The sequence below is a fragment of the Fundulus heteroclitus genome, unplaced genomic scaffold, assembly GCF_011125445.2.
Source record: "Fundulus heteroclitus isolate FHET01 unplaced genomic scaffold, MU-UCD_Fhet_4.1 scaffold_238, whole genome shotgun sequence".
In the NCBI taxonomy this organism is placed as follows: domain Eukaryota; kingdom Metazoa; phylum Chordata; class Actinopteri; order Cyprinodontiformes; family Fundulidae; genus Fundulus; species Fundulus heteroclitus.
The window spans coordinates 72,524-88,320 of record NW_023396649.1 but is presented as its reverse complement, the minus strand read 5'-3'; the positions used below and the strand labels follow the sequence as shown (position 1 = coordinate 88,320).

The window sequence follows — 15,797 nt, the reverse complement described above, 5'->3', positions numbered from 1 at the left end:
TATTACACTGAACTTGAACCAAAGAGCAAACGGGAGCATGGTCTCAGAAGAGTAAAGAGGATATCACAGACAAGCATGTTCCAAGGTTAAATTCCACAAAATTATGTCTAAGCCACTAGATGTTCATGTGGCTACACCAGGACAAATTATTCACAAGTTTAACATCCAATGGACTATAACCAACCTCCCTGGTTGCGGTTGCTGGAGGAAAACTGAAGAGACAGATAAAATGAATGTAAACCAAAGAGCCAAGAACAATCTCCACAGAAATTAAAAGTGATGTAAAGTTTCTTCCAAAAACTCTGTTGTATATTACACGGTCGCAAACAGTTAAAATGATCGGATACAATCAAGGGTTAAGATCTTACTTCAAAACATGTCAACCGTGTCTTAAAACTTACCTAGAAGGTATGCCATGTTTCTCAGTTGCTTTTTTGAAGGCAGCAAACGCAGTTTGTGCACGGTTGTTTGTTGTCCTATGCTCCACTGATCTGGAACAAACTCCCAGAAAACTGTAAAAGTGCTGAAAGCCTGAGTTCCTTTAAATTAAAGTTAAAAACATTTGTTCAAGATTGCCTTTGACTGTTCAAGTGCAAATGTTCACTGAAACATCAATAATCTAAATTTGGAGAGCACATTTTTTTGTTTTGCTTTTATATTTTATTGTTCTTAAAAAAAATTCTAATTTGGTTTTATTCTGTTTTTATATTTTTTATGTGTAAGATTCATGTAAAGCACTTTGAGTTGTCCTTGTACTGAAATGTGCTATACGAATAAATTTGCCTTGTCTTGCAAAGTGGTATGGGGCTGTCTGTAGAGGATGAACAAAGGCCAAAGAGATGTGTGCAGATGTTATAGAAGCAGAAGGTCAGTTTGTCTGTTTTGTTTGAAGACTAGCAGCTGATCAGACAGTATTGTTCGGACTGAAAATGTAATCTGTAAAAGATTTTATAACGGATGTCATCTTATCAGTAAACTTTCATGCCAAAAATGCACCTAGTGAACATGCACCTAAAAGCAAAATGCCAGACTCTTTAATGTTTACCTTCCTGGAGTAGCCTTCCACTGCACCAAAGAGAACAATGTTGTACCTACAAAACAAAGCCCAGCATCACTACTTTCAAACAGCAACTATTAAATAAATTTAACAAATGTAATGCAGGATTCGCTGCAATCCACATCATTCACTACTATAAAAAAAACTTACCTGATCAATTTGTGATTAGTGTCCACATGCCAAAGTGAAAGAGGTCCCTTTACAGAGTAAGTTATTCGCACAATGCAGCCCAGTCCTGTCAGCCTCGAAAGAATTCCCAATGAGTCAACTCTATGCATCGATGCAGTCATTCTCCGCCATGGGACGTGGATTCCTAAAGCCCTCAGCCTCCCTTTTACCATCCGATATCCAAAAGTTGGCATTTCATTTTTGATGTTTATGACTGCGTTATCAAGCTCTTCATCTGTAATAGTGCTGTACGTCTGTCTGACAGAGACACCAAATTCCCTCATCCTTCTGTTTATTGTACTGGTTGAAACACCAAGTAATGTTGCGATGCAGGCCACAGGTAGATTTATTTCCAAAAGTTCAGACAGTTTTTCTTGATCTATATCATACCTGGGACGTCCTATCACCCCAGCAACAGTTTCAACAGCGCTACTGGCAGTATCTGTACTATGCCGCATCACCAGCCTAAAAAAGTCCTCAAAGGCCTGTACAATTATAACAGGGATACTAACATGCCTTGACAGTGCTTCAAACAGGTAAAGCTCTTGTCGACATGTGAATTCTAGAAAGTCTAAGTCCAGAGGTGTTCTTATGAGTGCCAATTCCAGTTTGGAAATCAGCCTGGAGAAAATTTCATGTCTGAGAATGCCCTGTTGACAAGAAAAACAAAATTAGAACCTGTTTTACGGTAAATTCATTGCAAAAAAAAAAAAAAAAAGTAGTTAAAAATAACTGTTTTAAATTAGAGTAATATGGCTTTAATGTTTCTTTTTCATGTAAAATGTGAAAATAGAACTAGAAATAAAGATATGGCTTGATCCAACTGTGAGGTGAGAGCTAATGTAGTTTAAACACACTTGAAATGATAAAATCTAAACTAGATGTAATGCTGCTTTCAAATTTATAAACAGAGTTTAGAAGGCTAATCTGGGAATGACATAATAGCCAAGTTTCAGCGTTCTAGTTTGCAAAGCCAAATAAGTTGGAATTCCAATATGCGTCCCACTTGTTAACATTTAGTTTGCTTTGTCTGATTACACAGAACTTTTACATTACAGTATTAAAAATGAGATTGAGCTATATGCACAGCTCCACTGCTTCCTGAACTTCACTTGGTTCTTTGTTTCCTGTCTTTGGCTCAATCCAAAAACCCTTAATAATAGCTTATAGCTCCTACTCCTTGCTCCAGTTCATTGAAATTTCCCAGGGTCAAGAGTAAGACCTCTAAAGTGGGAAGGAGCTTGCTTCAAAACTGCTATGCTGAATTCAGACAGCCTTTACCTCCAACATCATTTCATTATGGAAATGCACATAGACGATGCGTGTCAATCCAGGCCTACAACATTCCGAAAATGAACTACAAAGTGTGCAATGTCTTCTCTCAGGACATTTTCACTGATCTCTGTGAGGGGGCTGTGGTGATAGGCATGGATGCCGATTTATGCTTCTGTTGGTGGGTGCTCTTCAGCACAGACTGAAACATTGGAACGTTTAGTCTGTTGAGCGGAAGGTGGGGCGTTTTGAGCGCACGTCAACGAGAACGTGCACGCTCTCTCTTGAGGCTGCTTTTTTTTTGCCTGATTACAACGGCAGACGGGGCGCTCTGCGGTGCCCGTGCTAGGACCAGGTGAATCTCTCCTGTAGCTATAAAGATTCCTTTCTCTGTGGATACTCGAGAATCTCTGTAGGTGTCTCTGAACACGGAGCATCCACGAAAGTGCCGCATATGCCGATATGTCAGGTGACTTTAACAAAAGAAACCTCACTCATGAACTTCCTAAATATAGACAGTTTATTAAATGCCCGACCAGAGAGTAGAACATTCTGAATCACTGTTACACCACAGTCAGGGATGCTTATCACGCCGTCCCCCATGATGCACTGGGCCAAAATATATACACACACACACACACACACACACACACACACACATCTTACTCGCTTTATGCCTCATGGGGTGGATGGATGAAACACATACACACACTTTTGTTTTATATATATATATATATATATATATATATATATATATATATATATATATATATATATATATATATATAAACTGTTTACAGTGTCTGTTTACAGTTGTGGATAGCTAACCAAGTTAGCTTTTCTCCTATTTTTAGCATAATTTTCATATGCCTACTTAATAAAACATTTAGATTTTTTAAAGAGATAAAATTAATGTTTTACTAGTTTTTCTGGATATGTCAGCCAGGCTACCATCTGTACTGGGATAAGTGGATGGTGGTGTGTCTAACCAGAGATTCCAAGTTTATATACGACTTCACAGTGTGTTTACCATTACTTTTAAAATGGGAACTGGGTAAATACAACTTCTGACCATTACAGTACATTGAATTAACATATTACTTTAGAACTGTAAGTTTGAGTGTCATCTCTAAAGATGAATATCATTAGTTTAATAAAACAAAGACGTTTGCTGTCACTTACATGCAAATCCTCAAATGTTGCTGACGTATCGCTATCCATTGCTTATTGTTGAGGGGTGAATGTCAATACTGCAATGCCAAAATGAACCACACACGTACACAAACAATAAGAGAAAGAGATACAATTATTGAAACCGTGAAAAGCACCACAAACATTGAAATACATCAGAGTCAGCATCAGTTAACATGATCACTAAATGCGCCGCAGTAGCTAAAGTAGCAAGAAACATTGTAACTGCTAACTATGTATCCCTGAACAATTCGAAGATACCAAATAGGACTTATGTCGTTCTACGGCTGTTTATTGAGGAATAATTTTTTTTATTTTTTTTTTTATTATTATTATTTTTTTTCCTTTTTTTGGGGGGGGGGGGGGGGCAAGAATGGTTGTGAATTCCACTTACCCGACGTAGTCCAAACTAAGAAGCCTCCGTCACTTTCCCGCCTCCAGATGTAACTTTTCAGTCAGAAAATTCCAGACAGTACTTCCCGTGTGATCGTGTCTGCCCAATCAGGAGGAGACTTACAGAAGAGGGCTTTGGCCCCGCCCAACCTGTCAAAACACATTTTTCTTCGCGCGAGGAGAAAATCCGTCCGCTGTCAGAGACGCTTCCGAGAGTGCAGCCGCGCTCGAGCGTAGCCGCTGGATAGAAAATCGAGCGCGCGTGGGAGGAGCTGTCTTCTCCGCGCGCGTGGGATAAGAGGAGCTGGAGCGCGCGGAGAGCAGCTGGCGCGCGCGGAGAGCGATTTTCTCCTCTCGAAGCGGCAGTTTCTCGCGCGGCGGTAGATAAACCATGCGCGGAAGTAGTTTAATAAACATGCGAGTATGTTTATTTTGCTCGCGGGAATTAAGACATAAATGTAACGCGATAGAAAATAGTCAAGATCATTGCAATAATATGGTGAAGTGGAAAGACTTTGCCCTCCGTCTTTCTAAGCAGAAGACTATTGATGCAACAGAAATGGCCCTTTTGGATGTAGAAAGAAATCGTTGGAAAGATGTTCTCATCCGTTTGATTAGTATCATTCAATCTTTGGCAGAGAGAAATCTTGCACTCAGGGGGTCAGTTGATACTTTGCATCAGGCCAACAATGGGAACTTCCTTAAAGAGGTGGAACTGATGGCAAAATTTGACACGGTGTTAAAAGATCACATCAGACGAATTGATAGTGGAATGCAGCACAACACATACCTGGGTAAGACTATCCAGAATGAGCTGATAGAGTGTGTCAGTGACAAAATAATTGAGGTAATGGTGGCAGAAATCAAGGACTGCAAATATTCAATAATTTTACACTGTACACCTGATGTTAGTCACCATGAACAAATGTCTGTTGTGGTGCGCACAGTCACTCTGGGCACAACACCAGAAATAAAAGAGCACTTTTTAGGATTTCTGATAGCTCCAGAATCCACTGGCCTGGGTTTGTCCAATCTAATCCTTAACAGGCTTGAGGAATTGAACATTATGACGAAAAAAATGACACTTCAAGAGGCTTGAAGTGTCATGTTTTAATGCTATAGTGGATTGTAGCATTCAGTCATTGGAGGATAGATTTACATCTTTAAGTGAGGTTAAAGATAACTTTGGGGTGCTGTTCAATTTTAGGGAGCTTGATCAAAAAGTCAATGTGAGCTTCTTGTGGAAAAACTCTCTTGTGGAGAGGAGGCTGATATTGATGGTAGTGCACTGGCATTAGAGATAGAGAGTCTTCCTGAACTTCCCCAAACTGAGCTTCTCACATACCTCTCACAAAATGAGATGTTTGAGCTTTACCCAAATCTTTGGGTAGCTCTCAGGATAGCCTGCACTCTGCCTGTGACAGTTGCCTCAGCAGAGAGGAGCTATTCCAAGCTCAAATTAATAAAATCATATTTGAGATCATCAATGGCCCAGGAAAGACTAAGTGGACTTGCAGTCATTAGTATTAATAACAAAGTTGGCCAAGCACTACCATACAATGATGTCATCAGTGACTGCATCCAGAAAAGCTAGGAAGGAACGATTTTGAGGCATTGCTGTACAATTCATTGTTGTACCCTTGCTATTCTTATGTTTGCTTCCTTATTAAGTATCTGTTTTTGTAACATTCTATTTTTGACTATACTATTGTTTGTTTATTTTGGTTTATTTAAAATATTGCACATTTAATGCACATTTTGCAAATAAGTTATTTTATGTTTGTATTCAAAAGGTTTAATAAAAGAAAGTATTGTAAGTATTGTTTATTTATTTATTTTGTATTAATACATTACCATAGTGTATTCATTTATAATATGCTCTATAACATTATAGTGTGACATTTGTGTCAGTAATGTGCTAGGATAGGTGATTCTGCATGGTGGGAAGGGGGCCCCCAAATCAAATTCTGCTTAGGGCCCCCAAGAGGCTCGGGCCGGCTCTGGCACCGACTGCTGTTTATTGGCTCATTGTGAACCAAACAATAGTTTTTATCTTAAAGTTCTGAATGTAGAAGTCTGAGCTTTAAAATCTCAAAGCTGACGGCAGCAAAGGACATCTGGGAGGAGATCGGCATCCTGGAACCACATGAAGAACCTGTTGGATATGATGATTAAAAAGGAGGAGTCAATGAAAAAGAGGAAGAGTTAATGAAGTTAAAAAGAGGCTCCTAAGCAGCATCCAGACCTGACAGATCTATAAAAAGTGATGATCAACAACATAAAGGCAACAACACTGGTCTGTAAATGTGTAACATTTTCTGAAGCTTGACTGGTATTCTGGTAAAATGGTAGAAAACTGGTTTTTAGAAGTGTTTTTATAAAACCACTGCAGTGGTTTTAAAAAACACTTTTTATTTTACAATTTTGTAAACAGCTGCCGATTAAACTGAATGTTACAACCTTGACATGATTATATGAGTTGTTTTACCGAGAAATCGATAAGAAGCGCCGTGAAAACCCGCCTGTCTGGCTGCAATGCGCGCTCCCGACACAGTGGGAACTGAATTTAGTACACCGGTGTCCGGCAACTTTTATTTGTGTCCCTGGTCCAACACGCCCGAGTCCAATAATCGGGAATTATTAGGACTCTGGAGAACCTGACTGCAGACTGAGGAGCTGATTGTTCCATTAGATTCAGGCGTGATGGACCAGAGAACCTCTAAAAGTTTCAGGACACCGGCCCTCCAGGACTGGAGCTGGACACCGTTGGAACAGGAACCTGAAGCTGAAAATGTGGGACTGTCCCTTTAAGAGGAGCAGCAGGACGCCGTGCACGCTGCGGCTCTGTGTGCGCGCTCACACGTTTCCTGTGTAAAACTAAAAGTCCAGAATAGGAAGAAGTTGTGATGTGGAAATGTTCCATGTGGTTCTGTTGTTGGTGTTGGTTCAGCTTCTGGTTTGGTGCCGCAGGAGTTTAGCTAGAAAAGTAAAAACTGGTCTTCAGTCTGTCCAAGTCAGCAGTTTGGAAGTAAAGAAGCTGATTTTAGTCCCAGACTGTCAGCGTCGGCTCTTCTTTCATTCTCAACGTGTTTTCAAGGTTTGGAAAGATGGAGCAGAAATATCATTTCATCATTGCTTTGAGTTTCTGCTGCTGATTTATTCAACTAAAGAACAAAATCTGTCATTTAAAAACATGTCAGAAAGAAGATGGAAATGTTTTACTGTAAATTAGGACTTTTTGAAAGTCAGTGTTGATAGAAAAAAATCTGTTTTATTGAAATATTGAAAATTGATCAGAGGAACAGAAGAGAATGAGCAGCAAATAAATCAAACACAGGAGAAGAAAATCAGTTTATTACTCATTAAAACACATGAAGTAGAACTGCAGCAAATAAACAAAAGGAAGATTTAACATCTAAATGTAAAAATAGGAGCCGACAAACAGATACTGTCCAGAGATTGAGAAAAACTGGCCAACATTTCAATGAAATCTGACTGATGAATGAAAGTAAAAAACCAAGAGAGAAAGTCAACATGCTGATATTCAGAGTGAAGCTTTGACTGGAAACAGGCAGAAAAACAACATTTGGATCCTGGAATAATCCCAGCTTCCATCTTTAAAGGACTGGAAGAGGAAGAAGTTTCCAAGGAATCATTTAGAAGAGTTTCACAAAGAAACAGATTGAATCCATGAATGTGAAAACGTGTTTCTGAGTGAAAGAGACAGACATGAACAGACTGAACTATCTGTTCAACAGGGAGAGGCTTTCTCTGACAGGAGGAGACTCTTTAGACTCAATCAGCACAGAAACACTGAGGAACCAGAAGACCAGAACCCAAAGCCAGGAAGCAGAGGTTCAGTGAATGTGGTGTTGAAGGTGTGGAGGTGGATCAGTGAGTCAGAGGAGACTCTGTAGAAGGACAGAATACCAGCAGGACAGTCCACATACACTGCTACTCTGTTGGAGATGGAGGAGGAGGAGATAGATGTTTCTCTGTCATTGTGACAGACAGAGTAACCATAATCATCAGAGCAGCTCAGACTCCAGGAATGATCATTATCTCCAAACCAACAGTCTCCACTGTTTCCTCTCCTCCTGATTCTTCTGTAACTCACTGATATATCAACTTCTCCTCTCCACTCGACCTCCCAGTAACAGCGACCAGTCAGACCAGTTCTACACAGCAGCTGATAATCAAATCTGTCTGGACCATCATTAGAATGTGACCTACGCTCCTTCACATATGTCACCTTCCTGTTGTCTTCAGACAGTTTGAGTTTTCTGCCCACTGTGTTTGTGTCGATTGTGAGTTGACAGGAATCTGATGGAGAGAACAAAGACAATCCAGCTGCAGTTATTGATCATTTATTGACACTTTGATGATGACTCCTGAATGAGTGATGGACAGTTTGAAGATGGTTGAATGTGAGCTGCTTTGTTGTCATGAATCAAATGAAAAACACACTTACACTTCCTCAGACCTGGTGTCAACCATCGGACTCCAGCAGGCTCCACCCTGAAAGGAGGAGGGGGGTCAGACCATCAGTCTCTTTCAGCAGCAAACATGGACATTACATGTCTCTCAGACACACATTGTCCTCCACTGAGAAAGGACCAGTCCAACATTAGGACACGTCCACTTGTTGTAAAAATCCAGAGAAAGAAAGAAGAGCTGAGAGCAGACAGACACCTGATGATGATGATGATGATGATGATGATGATGATGATGATGATGATGATGATGATGATGATGATGGAAACATTACAACCTGCAGTGGATGTAGTGAGGACAGTTGGTGGCGCTGTAGCACAACTCATTTGTCCAAACAGAGGAAAAGCTCCAACAGAGAGGAGAAAGGAAATCCCTCAGTAACAACCTGAAGAAACAGCCTGAAGCCTAAAAGGACATCAGGAAACTAAGTCAACATTTCTGGAAGCTCCACCTGATTTAATAATCAGCATTAAAATACAATCAATCTAAACACTGACACCAACTCTGGATCCCTGTTCCATCCACACTCCCACACACAGATGGAGGAATGAAAGACTAAAGAGCCCTGTGGAAATCTGCTGTGGCCACACTGGAAGATCCAGAAATACAAACATTAAAAAGGAGAAGCTGCATCACATTCAACAAAGAGTTCACCAAGAATCAAAGATCTGATCTCTGAGCTCAGACTCACAAACCAGGGAGAGGCTTCCATCATCACAGACCTCTGACAAACACCTCCAATCTTTCAGCTCTTCCTCTACCAATCAGCACCACCAGGTGGCGCTGCACACATTTACAATGAGACCAAGAAGAAGAAGCAGCTTCCTGAATCCAGCAGCTGCAGTAATGGCTTGTGAAAGTGTCCAAGGAGCCTCTGGAACAAGGCCCCCAGCAGATAAAACAGTCCAGAGAGTCTTTGCTTGCATCTTTCCACACAGATTTCCAACCTGCTTTGAGAGGGAAATGAAGTCCCGTTCTACTGATGATGACACACTCTGATATCACAGATCAGGAGCTGCTGGACTTCTACATTTCCAGCATGGAGGACATAGAAGATCTCAGCTCTGATCAGGAGCTCGCCTGCCTTTAAACTGATTCAGGCTCAGAGAAATATTTCCAGATGAAGTCAGACTAAAATGTTGGATTGTCACGCTGCTGCAAGCAGACAGGCCAAGAAGAAAGCTTCAAGTTCTTCTCCTGTTCAGCTCTACGTTCCTGTAAGAGACTTCAGCTCCTCATGAGGAGAACAACTAAAGCCTGGAACAGACCGTCACAAACATCCTGACATCTCCTCCCTGAACAAAGGTCTGCAGCATCAAGGTGACTCTTAGCTTCATCTATGGAAAGATCTTCTCTAAAGGGGGCGGAGCCTGGATTGGAGGTCCAAGTAGGAGCTTCCAGGAACAAACCTTGGGAACCTCTGCAGTAGCACATGTCTCTGAGATTACTGCTTTAATCAGTGGATTCATTGATAGAAGACATGATGACTAAAATATCTGAGAACTGCAGCTCCATTTTCTAGAGATCTGCTGGAACATCAGTTAGAAGTGAAGAATTTCATCATTTCACATCCAATCTGTTCATCTTCCATAGAAACAACTGAATTATTGAGCTGAACTGGTTCTGAAGGTCTGGATGGTAAAAACCTCCATTGTTTTATGTCTCATTAGTTTTCAGAAAGAGATGAATTGTTGCTGCATGAATGAAATCCATCATGACTTGGATCATGAATGATGGAGATACGCTCTGGCTTCATATTGAGCAGAGCTCAGGTACCGTACCCCTGCACATCCTGCCGGTTCTAGACTATCAATTTAAGGAGAAAACAGAAGGGACAAGCAGAACACTTCAACTATGGACCAAGATCCAGAAAACATTGAAACATCAACCTCCATCTCACCCTGTCATCTACTGGATACAGCAGCAAAACTCTGGAGCAATTCAGCAGAGATGGGAGGAAGAACTGGGCATGGTTTTTTTTTTTTTTTTTTTTTTTTTTTTGTTCTGAAGAGTACTGGGAGACAATCTGCACTGAAGCTCATCTGACTACAAATTCAGACACATGGAGGGAGTTTAAGTGGAGAATAATGATGAGGTTCCTCAGAACTCCAGGAATACTGCAAAGATGGACCCAAATAACCCAGTTCATGCTGGAGAACCTGCAGAACCCACATAGCAGATCACAGCCATGTGTTCTGGTTCTGACCCAAGCTGGATGTGTTCTGGTTGTAGCCCTTTAATCCTCACAAATGAAGTGAGTGGGCTCTGGGTTCTATCAATCTCCTCAATGTTTCCTTCAAAGTATTATCTGGGATCTCTGCATGGTATCAGGTTTTAGCTCTAAACACTGAACACTGGAATAATGAGGCACAGACTAATGGTAGAAAGCAGGGCTGTCTAACCTACAGCCCGCGGGCCAACTGTGGCCCTTGGTCCACTTTTTATTGGCCCACAGCAAATTCTGAGAACATAACTGCTGCACAAGAAGCTTGAGCTCAACTCCGCTGCACTTCTCAGTTTCAACACTAGATGGAGCCACATAAACTAAATAAAGCAAAGGAAAACTTTTACCGCGAGTCATCGGAGATGGCAACACTGAAGAAACGCAAAATATCAAGTCAGTATATGGGAGTTAGGGTCATTTTGACCTTTTTCCTGGCTCTCGCCAATGGGAGTATAGGGCTTGGTCGTCATGACGTATTACTTTGTGTGGCCGCCATATTGAAAGCCTCCGCGGCTCCGCCCCCGCTACTCAGACTACTGCCTATGACTACCGCATACTGTACTCCCTCTCTCAGCCGTGTTTTAATTTGATTAATTTTACCGTAACTTCATTTCAACCATGGTAAACCGTTGCTGTGTTGTGGGCTGTAACAGCGCAACACATGATCGCCATGGGAAAAACATAGAAAATGGGTTAACTTTCCACCGCTTTCCTGCCTGGAGGCGCAACCACGGGAGAGACAGCAAGCGCAATGGAGTTGTCGGCTCGCTTGGATCGCGGCTTTAAGACTACCGATCATAACTTTCCACAGTATCCTGATGTCAATGAGAGTGTGTTCCCTGCATTTTCATTCTGGTAAGTTAAAGATGCACGGTTTTATTTAATAGCCTACAGTTTCTTTCCTTCAGCCGCGACACCACATACATGCACATAAATAATAAAACGGCAGCGGGAAAAGGCTCAAATACGTGAGAAACCCGGAGGGTTTAGGGAGGGCTGGCAGTTAACGTTACTAACTAAACCTTTGAAACACATAGCAGCTAGTTAAAAGTACATTACATGCGTGAGTGGTTGTTTGCACTAGCGGTTAGCAGGTGCCAGAGCCCGTCTGAGCACAGCTTACCTTTGTACGAGTTACTGTGTTCCCACTGTTTGCTGGCTTTATGATCTGCCGCTCCTGAACCCATCCATTCATGAACTGCACATGAGACTCCAAGGACTTGTAGCTTTGGAACTGTTCTGAAGTATAGGCGCTCACACCACAAACAAGGCAGCCGAAGACGTCCGATATGCAAAACAGTGGCAACAAGTGGTCGTCGGCGCTCCATAATAATGCTGATTTTGTCAACATACCGGTCCCTGATTTCTCTATTTAATGTGTCCCGGTAAATTTCAGATCCTTTTCGGTATTTTAACATATTTTTTATATCTATTCTTTCTCAACTCTACTTCTACGTCTCTTCGTTCAACAACGTTATGTCAGAGGTATTTTAACGTTGCGTTGCTGTCAATATGGCCGCCACGTCCCACAATGCAACGCGGATCCCGAGCCCTATAAGAGAGTAAACATCTGGATATCATTGTTTAACTTTAGCGTTCCAAGATATGTCAAGTAGTGGAGTTAATCGCTCTGTTTTTGTACTTTTTGTGATAAACACTTCCCAGAACGGTCGTCCAGTTGCCAACTTGACGTCAATAGCTTGTAACACATACACACCAATGGAGACACACAGACTCTTGTGTTTAACGCACACACATCAGTAGCCTTTAAAGAGACAAGCTCTGTATCTGAATATTAGAATTCTCTGCTGAAACCCGTTCGTACGTTCCAGTTGTAATAAAGACGAATTCTCGTTGTCAAGACAAAGGGAACGCCATTTTTCTCGAGTCTTTCTTTCTTTTATTTAAAGGTTAATAGTTAAATAATTTCTCCCACAAGTAAAGAAGATTTCAAAGACGGTGGGAAAATGAGTATTTCTTTAAAGAAATCAACAGAAAGTGTGTCTGTTTAATTGTAATGAAGATGTTCCTGTGATGAAAGAGTATAATGTCCGTCGGCACTATGAGACCAAACATCAGAGCTACACATTGTACACCGGTGCCCAACCAACACAGAAAGTCAAGCTAATGGCAGCTAGTCTGCAAGCTCAACAGCAGGTTTTTTTATTCTAACAAAAAACAGGAAAACGCCACAACAGCAAGTTATGAAGTCACTAAACTTATTGCCCAGCATAGTAAACTGTTTTCAGATGGTGATTTCATAAAGCAGAGCCTCTTCAAAGTCACAGAAATAATGTGGCCAGAAAAAGTGGTGGATTTCAACAATGTGAGCGTATCCAGAAATACAGGTGTATGGAGAATCCAGGACTTATCCGCTAACTCCAAACTTCAAGTGAGAGACGAGGCTTGTGCTTCTGGTTTTTACTCCATAGCAGTGATGAGAGCACAGATGACACAGACACCGAGCTACTGTTCATTTATTTGAGGGGAGTAGATGATAATTTTAGCTGTAGGGAGGAGCTGCTTGATATGATGAGCCCAAAAGGCAGAGCGACAGGAAAAGCTATTTTTGAAGCTGTGTCAGAAGCAGCTGAATGGGTCTTAAATGGGACAAGCTCTGTGAAGCAACAACGGATGGAGCTCCGGCCATGACGGGCAAGCCCAAAGGAACGGCATGGTTGGTGTGAGCCAAGGTAAAAGAGAGCGGAGGTGAGGCTGATAGGATGCATAATCCACCAAGAAGCACTGTGTGCCAAGACTGTCCAGCTGGACCATGTGATGAACACTGATGGAAAAACTGTCACCATAACTGGAACTAGAGGACTGTAGCACAGAGAATTTCAGGCTTTCTTGTCTGATGTGGATGCTGAATACGAGGATGTATTCTACCACTCTGACGTGGATGCTGAATACGGGGATGTACTCTACCACTCTGATGTGGATGCTGAATACGGGGAAGTACTCTACCACTCTGATGTGGATGCTGAATACGGGGATGTACTCTACCATACTGATGTGGATGCTGAATACGAGGATGTTCTTTACCTCTCTGATGTAGATGCTGAATACGGGGATGTACTCTACCACTCTGATGTGGATGCTGAATACGGGGATGTACTCTACCACTCTGATGTTGAATAGGGAGATGTACTCTTCCACTCTGATGTGGATGCTGAATACGGGGATGTACTCTACCTCTCTGATGTGGATGCTGAATACGGGGATGTACTCTACCACTCTGATGTGGACGCTGAATACCGGGATGTACTCTACCACTCTGATGCGGACGCTGAATACGGGGATGTACTCTACCACTCTGATGTGGATGCTGAATACGGGGATGTACTCTACCACTCTGATGTGGATGCTGAATATGGGGATGTACTCTACCATACTGATGTGGATGCTGAATACGAGGATGTTCTTTACCTCTCTGATGTAGATGCTGAATACGGGGATGTACTCTACCACTCTGATGTGGATGCTGAATACGGGGAAGTACTCTACCACTCTGATGTGGATGCTGAATACGGGGATGTACTCTACCATACTGATGTGGATGCTGAATACGAGGATGTTCTTTACCTCTCTGATGTAGATGCTGAATACGGGGATGTACTCTACCACTCTGATGTGGATGCTGAATACGGGGATGTACTCTACCACTCTGATGTTGAATAGGGAGATGTACTCTTCCACTCTGATGTGGATGCTGAATACGGGGATGTACTCTACCTCTCTGATGTGGATGCTGAATACGGGGATGTAATCTACCACTCTGATGTGGACGCTGAATACCGGGATGTACTCTACCACTCTGATGTGGATGCTGAATACGGGGATGTACTCTACCACTCTGATGTGGATGCTGAATACGGGGAAGTACTCTACCACTCTGATGTGGATGCTGAATACGGGGATGTTCTTTACCTCTCTGATGTAGATGCTGAATACGGGGATTTACTCTACCACTCTGATGTGGATGCTGAATACGGGGATGTACTCTACCACTCTGATGTTGAATAGGGAGATGTACTCTTCCACTCTGATGTGGATGCTGAATACGGGGATGTACTCTACCTCTCTGATGTGGATGCTGAATACGGGGATGTACTCTACCACTCTGATGTGGACGCTGAATACCGGGATGTACTCTACCACTCTGATGCGGACGCTGAATACGGGGATGTACTCTACCACTCTGATGTGGATGCTGAATACGGGGATGTACTCTACCACTCTGATGTGGATGCTGAATACGGGGATGTACTCTACCATACTGATGTGGATGCTGAATACGAGGATGTTCTTTACCTCTCTGATGTAGATGCTGAATACGGGGATGTACTCTACCACTCTGATGTGGATGCTGAATACGGGGATGTACTCTACCACTCTGATGTGGATGCTGAATACGGGGATGTACTCTACCACTCTGATGTGGATGCTGAATACGGGGATGTACTCTACCACTCTGATGTGGATGCTGAGTACGGGGATGTACTCTACCATTCGGATGTGCACTGGCTCTGTGCTGCAGCGCTTTGATTGGCTGAGATCAGAAATGGAGCAGGTTTTAAAAGAGAAGGGCGGACCTCTTCATGAACTAATTGACCCTCTGTGGCTGGCAGACCTGGCATTTTTAGTTGATCTTACACATCATCTGAATACACTGCACAAGAAGCTACAAGGCAAAGAACAGCTGGTGCCATACCTGTATGCGCACCTGAAAGCCTTCTGGGTAAAGCTCCGCCTCTTTGAGACACAACTACGAGGCTTTAATGCTGCACACTTCCCTGCTCTGTCTGAAATCACGTTTGCTTTTTCAAAGCACGTGATAAGAGGGGTAGGAGAGGGATGGGTGGGATTTAACTAAGGAGGTTTTGATCTCTGATCTGGGGTCATAAATCAGTCCAAACTTTGTCATAAATTACCTCTATACCTTTATTCATTCATACCTGAGAGCTTCCAGTCTCCAGTGTTGATCCTTCAGTCCAG

General features: G+C 42.2%; 1 long non-coding RNA gene across 1 annotated transcript; it reads right to left on the bottom strand.

Annotated features, from left to right (window-relative positions):
- Positions 1-731: 731 nt before the first annotated feature.
- LOC118559141 lies at positions 732-4,298 on the bottom strand. Its single transcript, XR_004928685.1, has 4 exons — positions 4,083-4,298; positions 3,680-3,747; positions 1,208-1,875; positions 732-1,091 (listed from the first exon to the last, which is right to left on the bottom strand). It is a non-coding gene; the product is annotated as an uncharacterized LOC118559141 (long non-coding RNA).
- Positions 4,299-15,797: the final 11,499 nt, after the last annotated feature.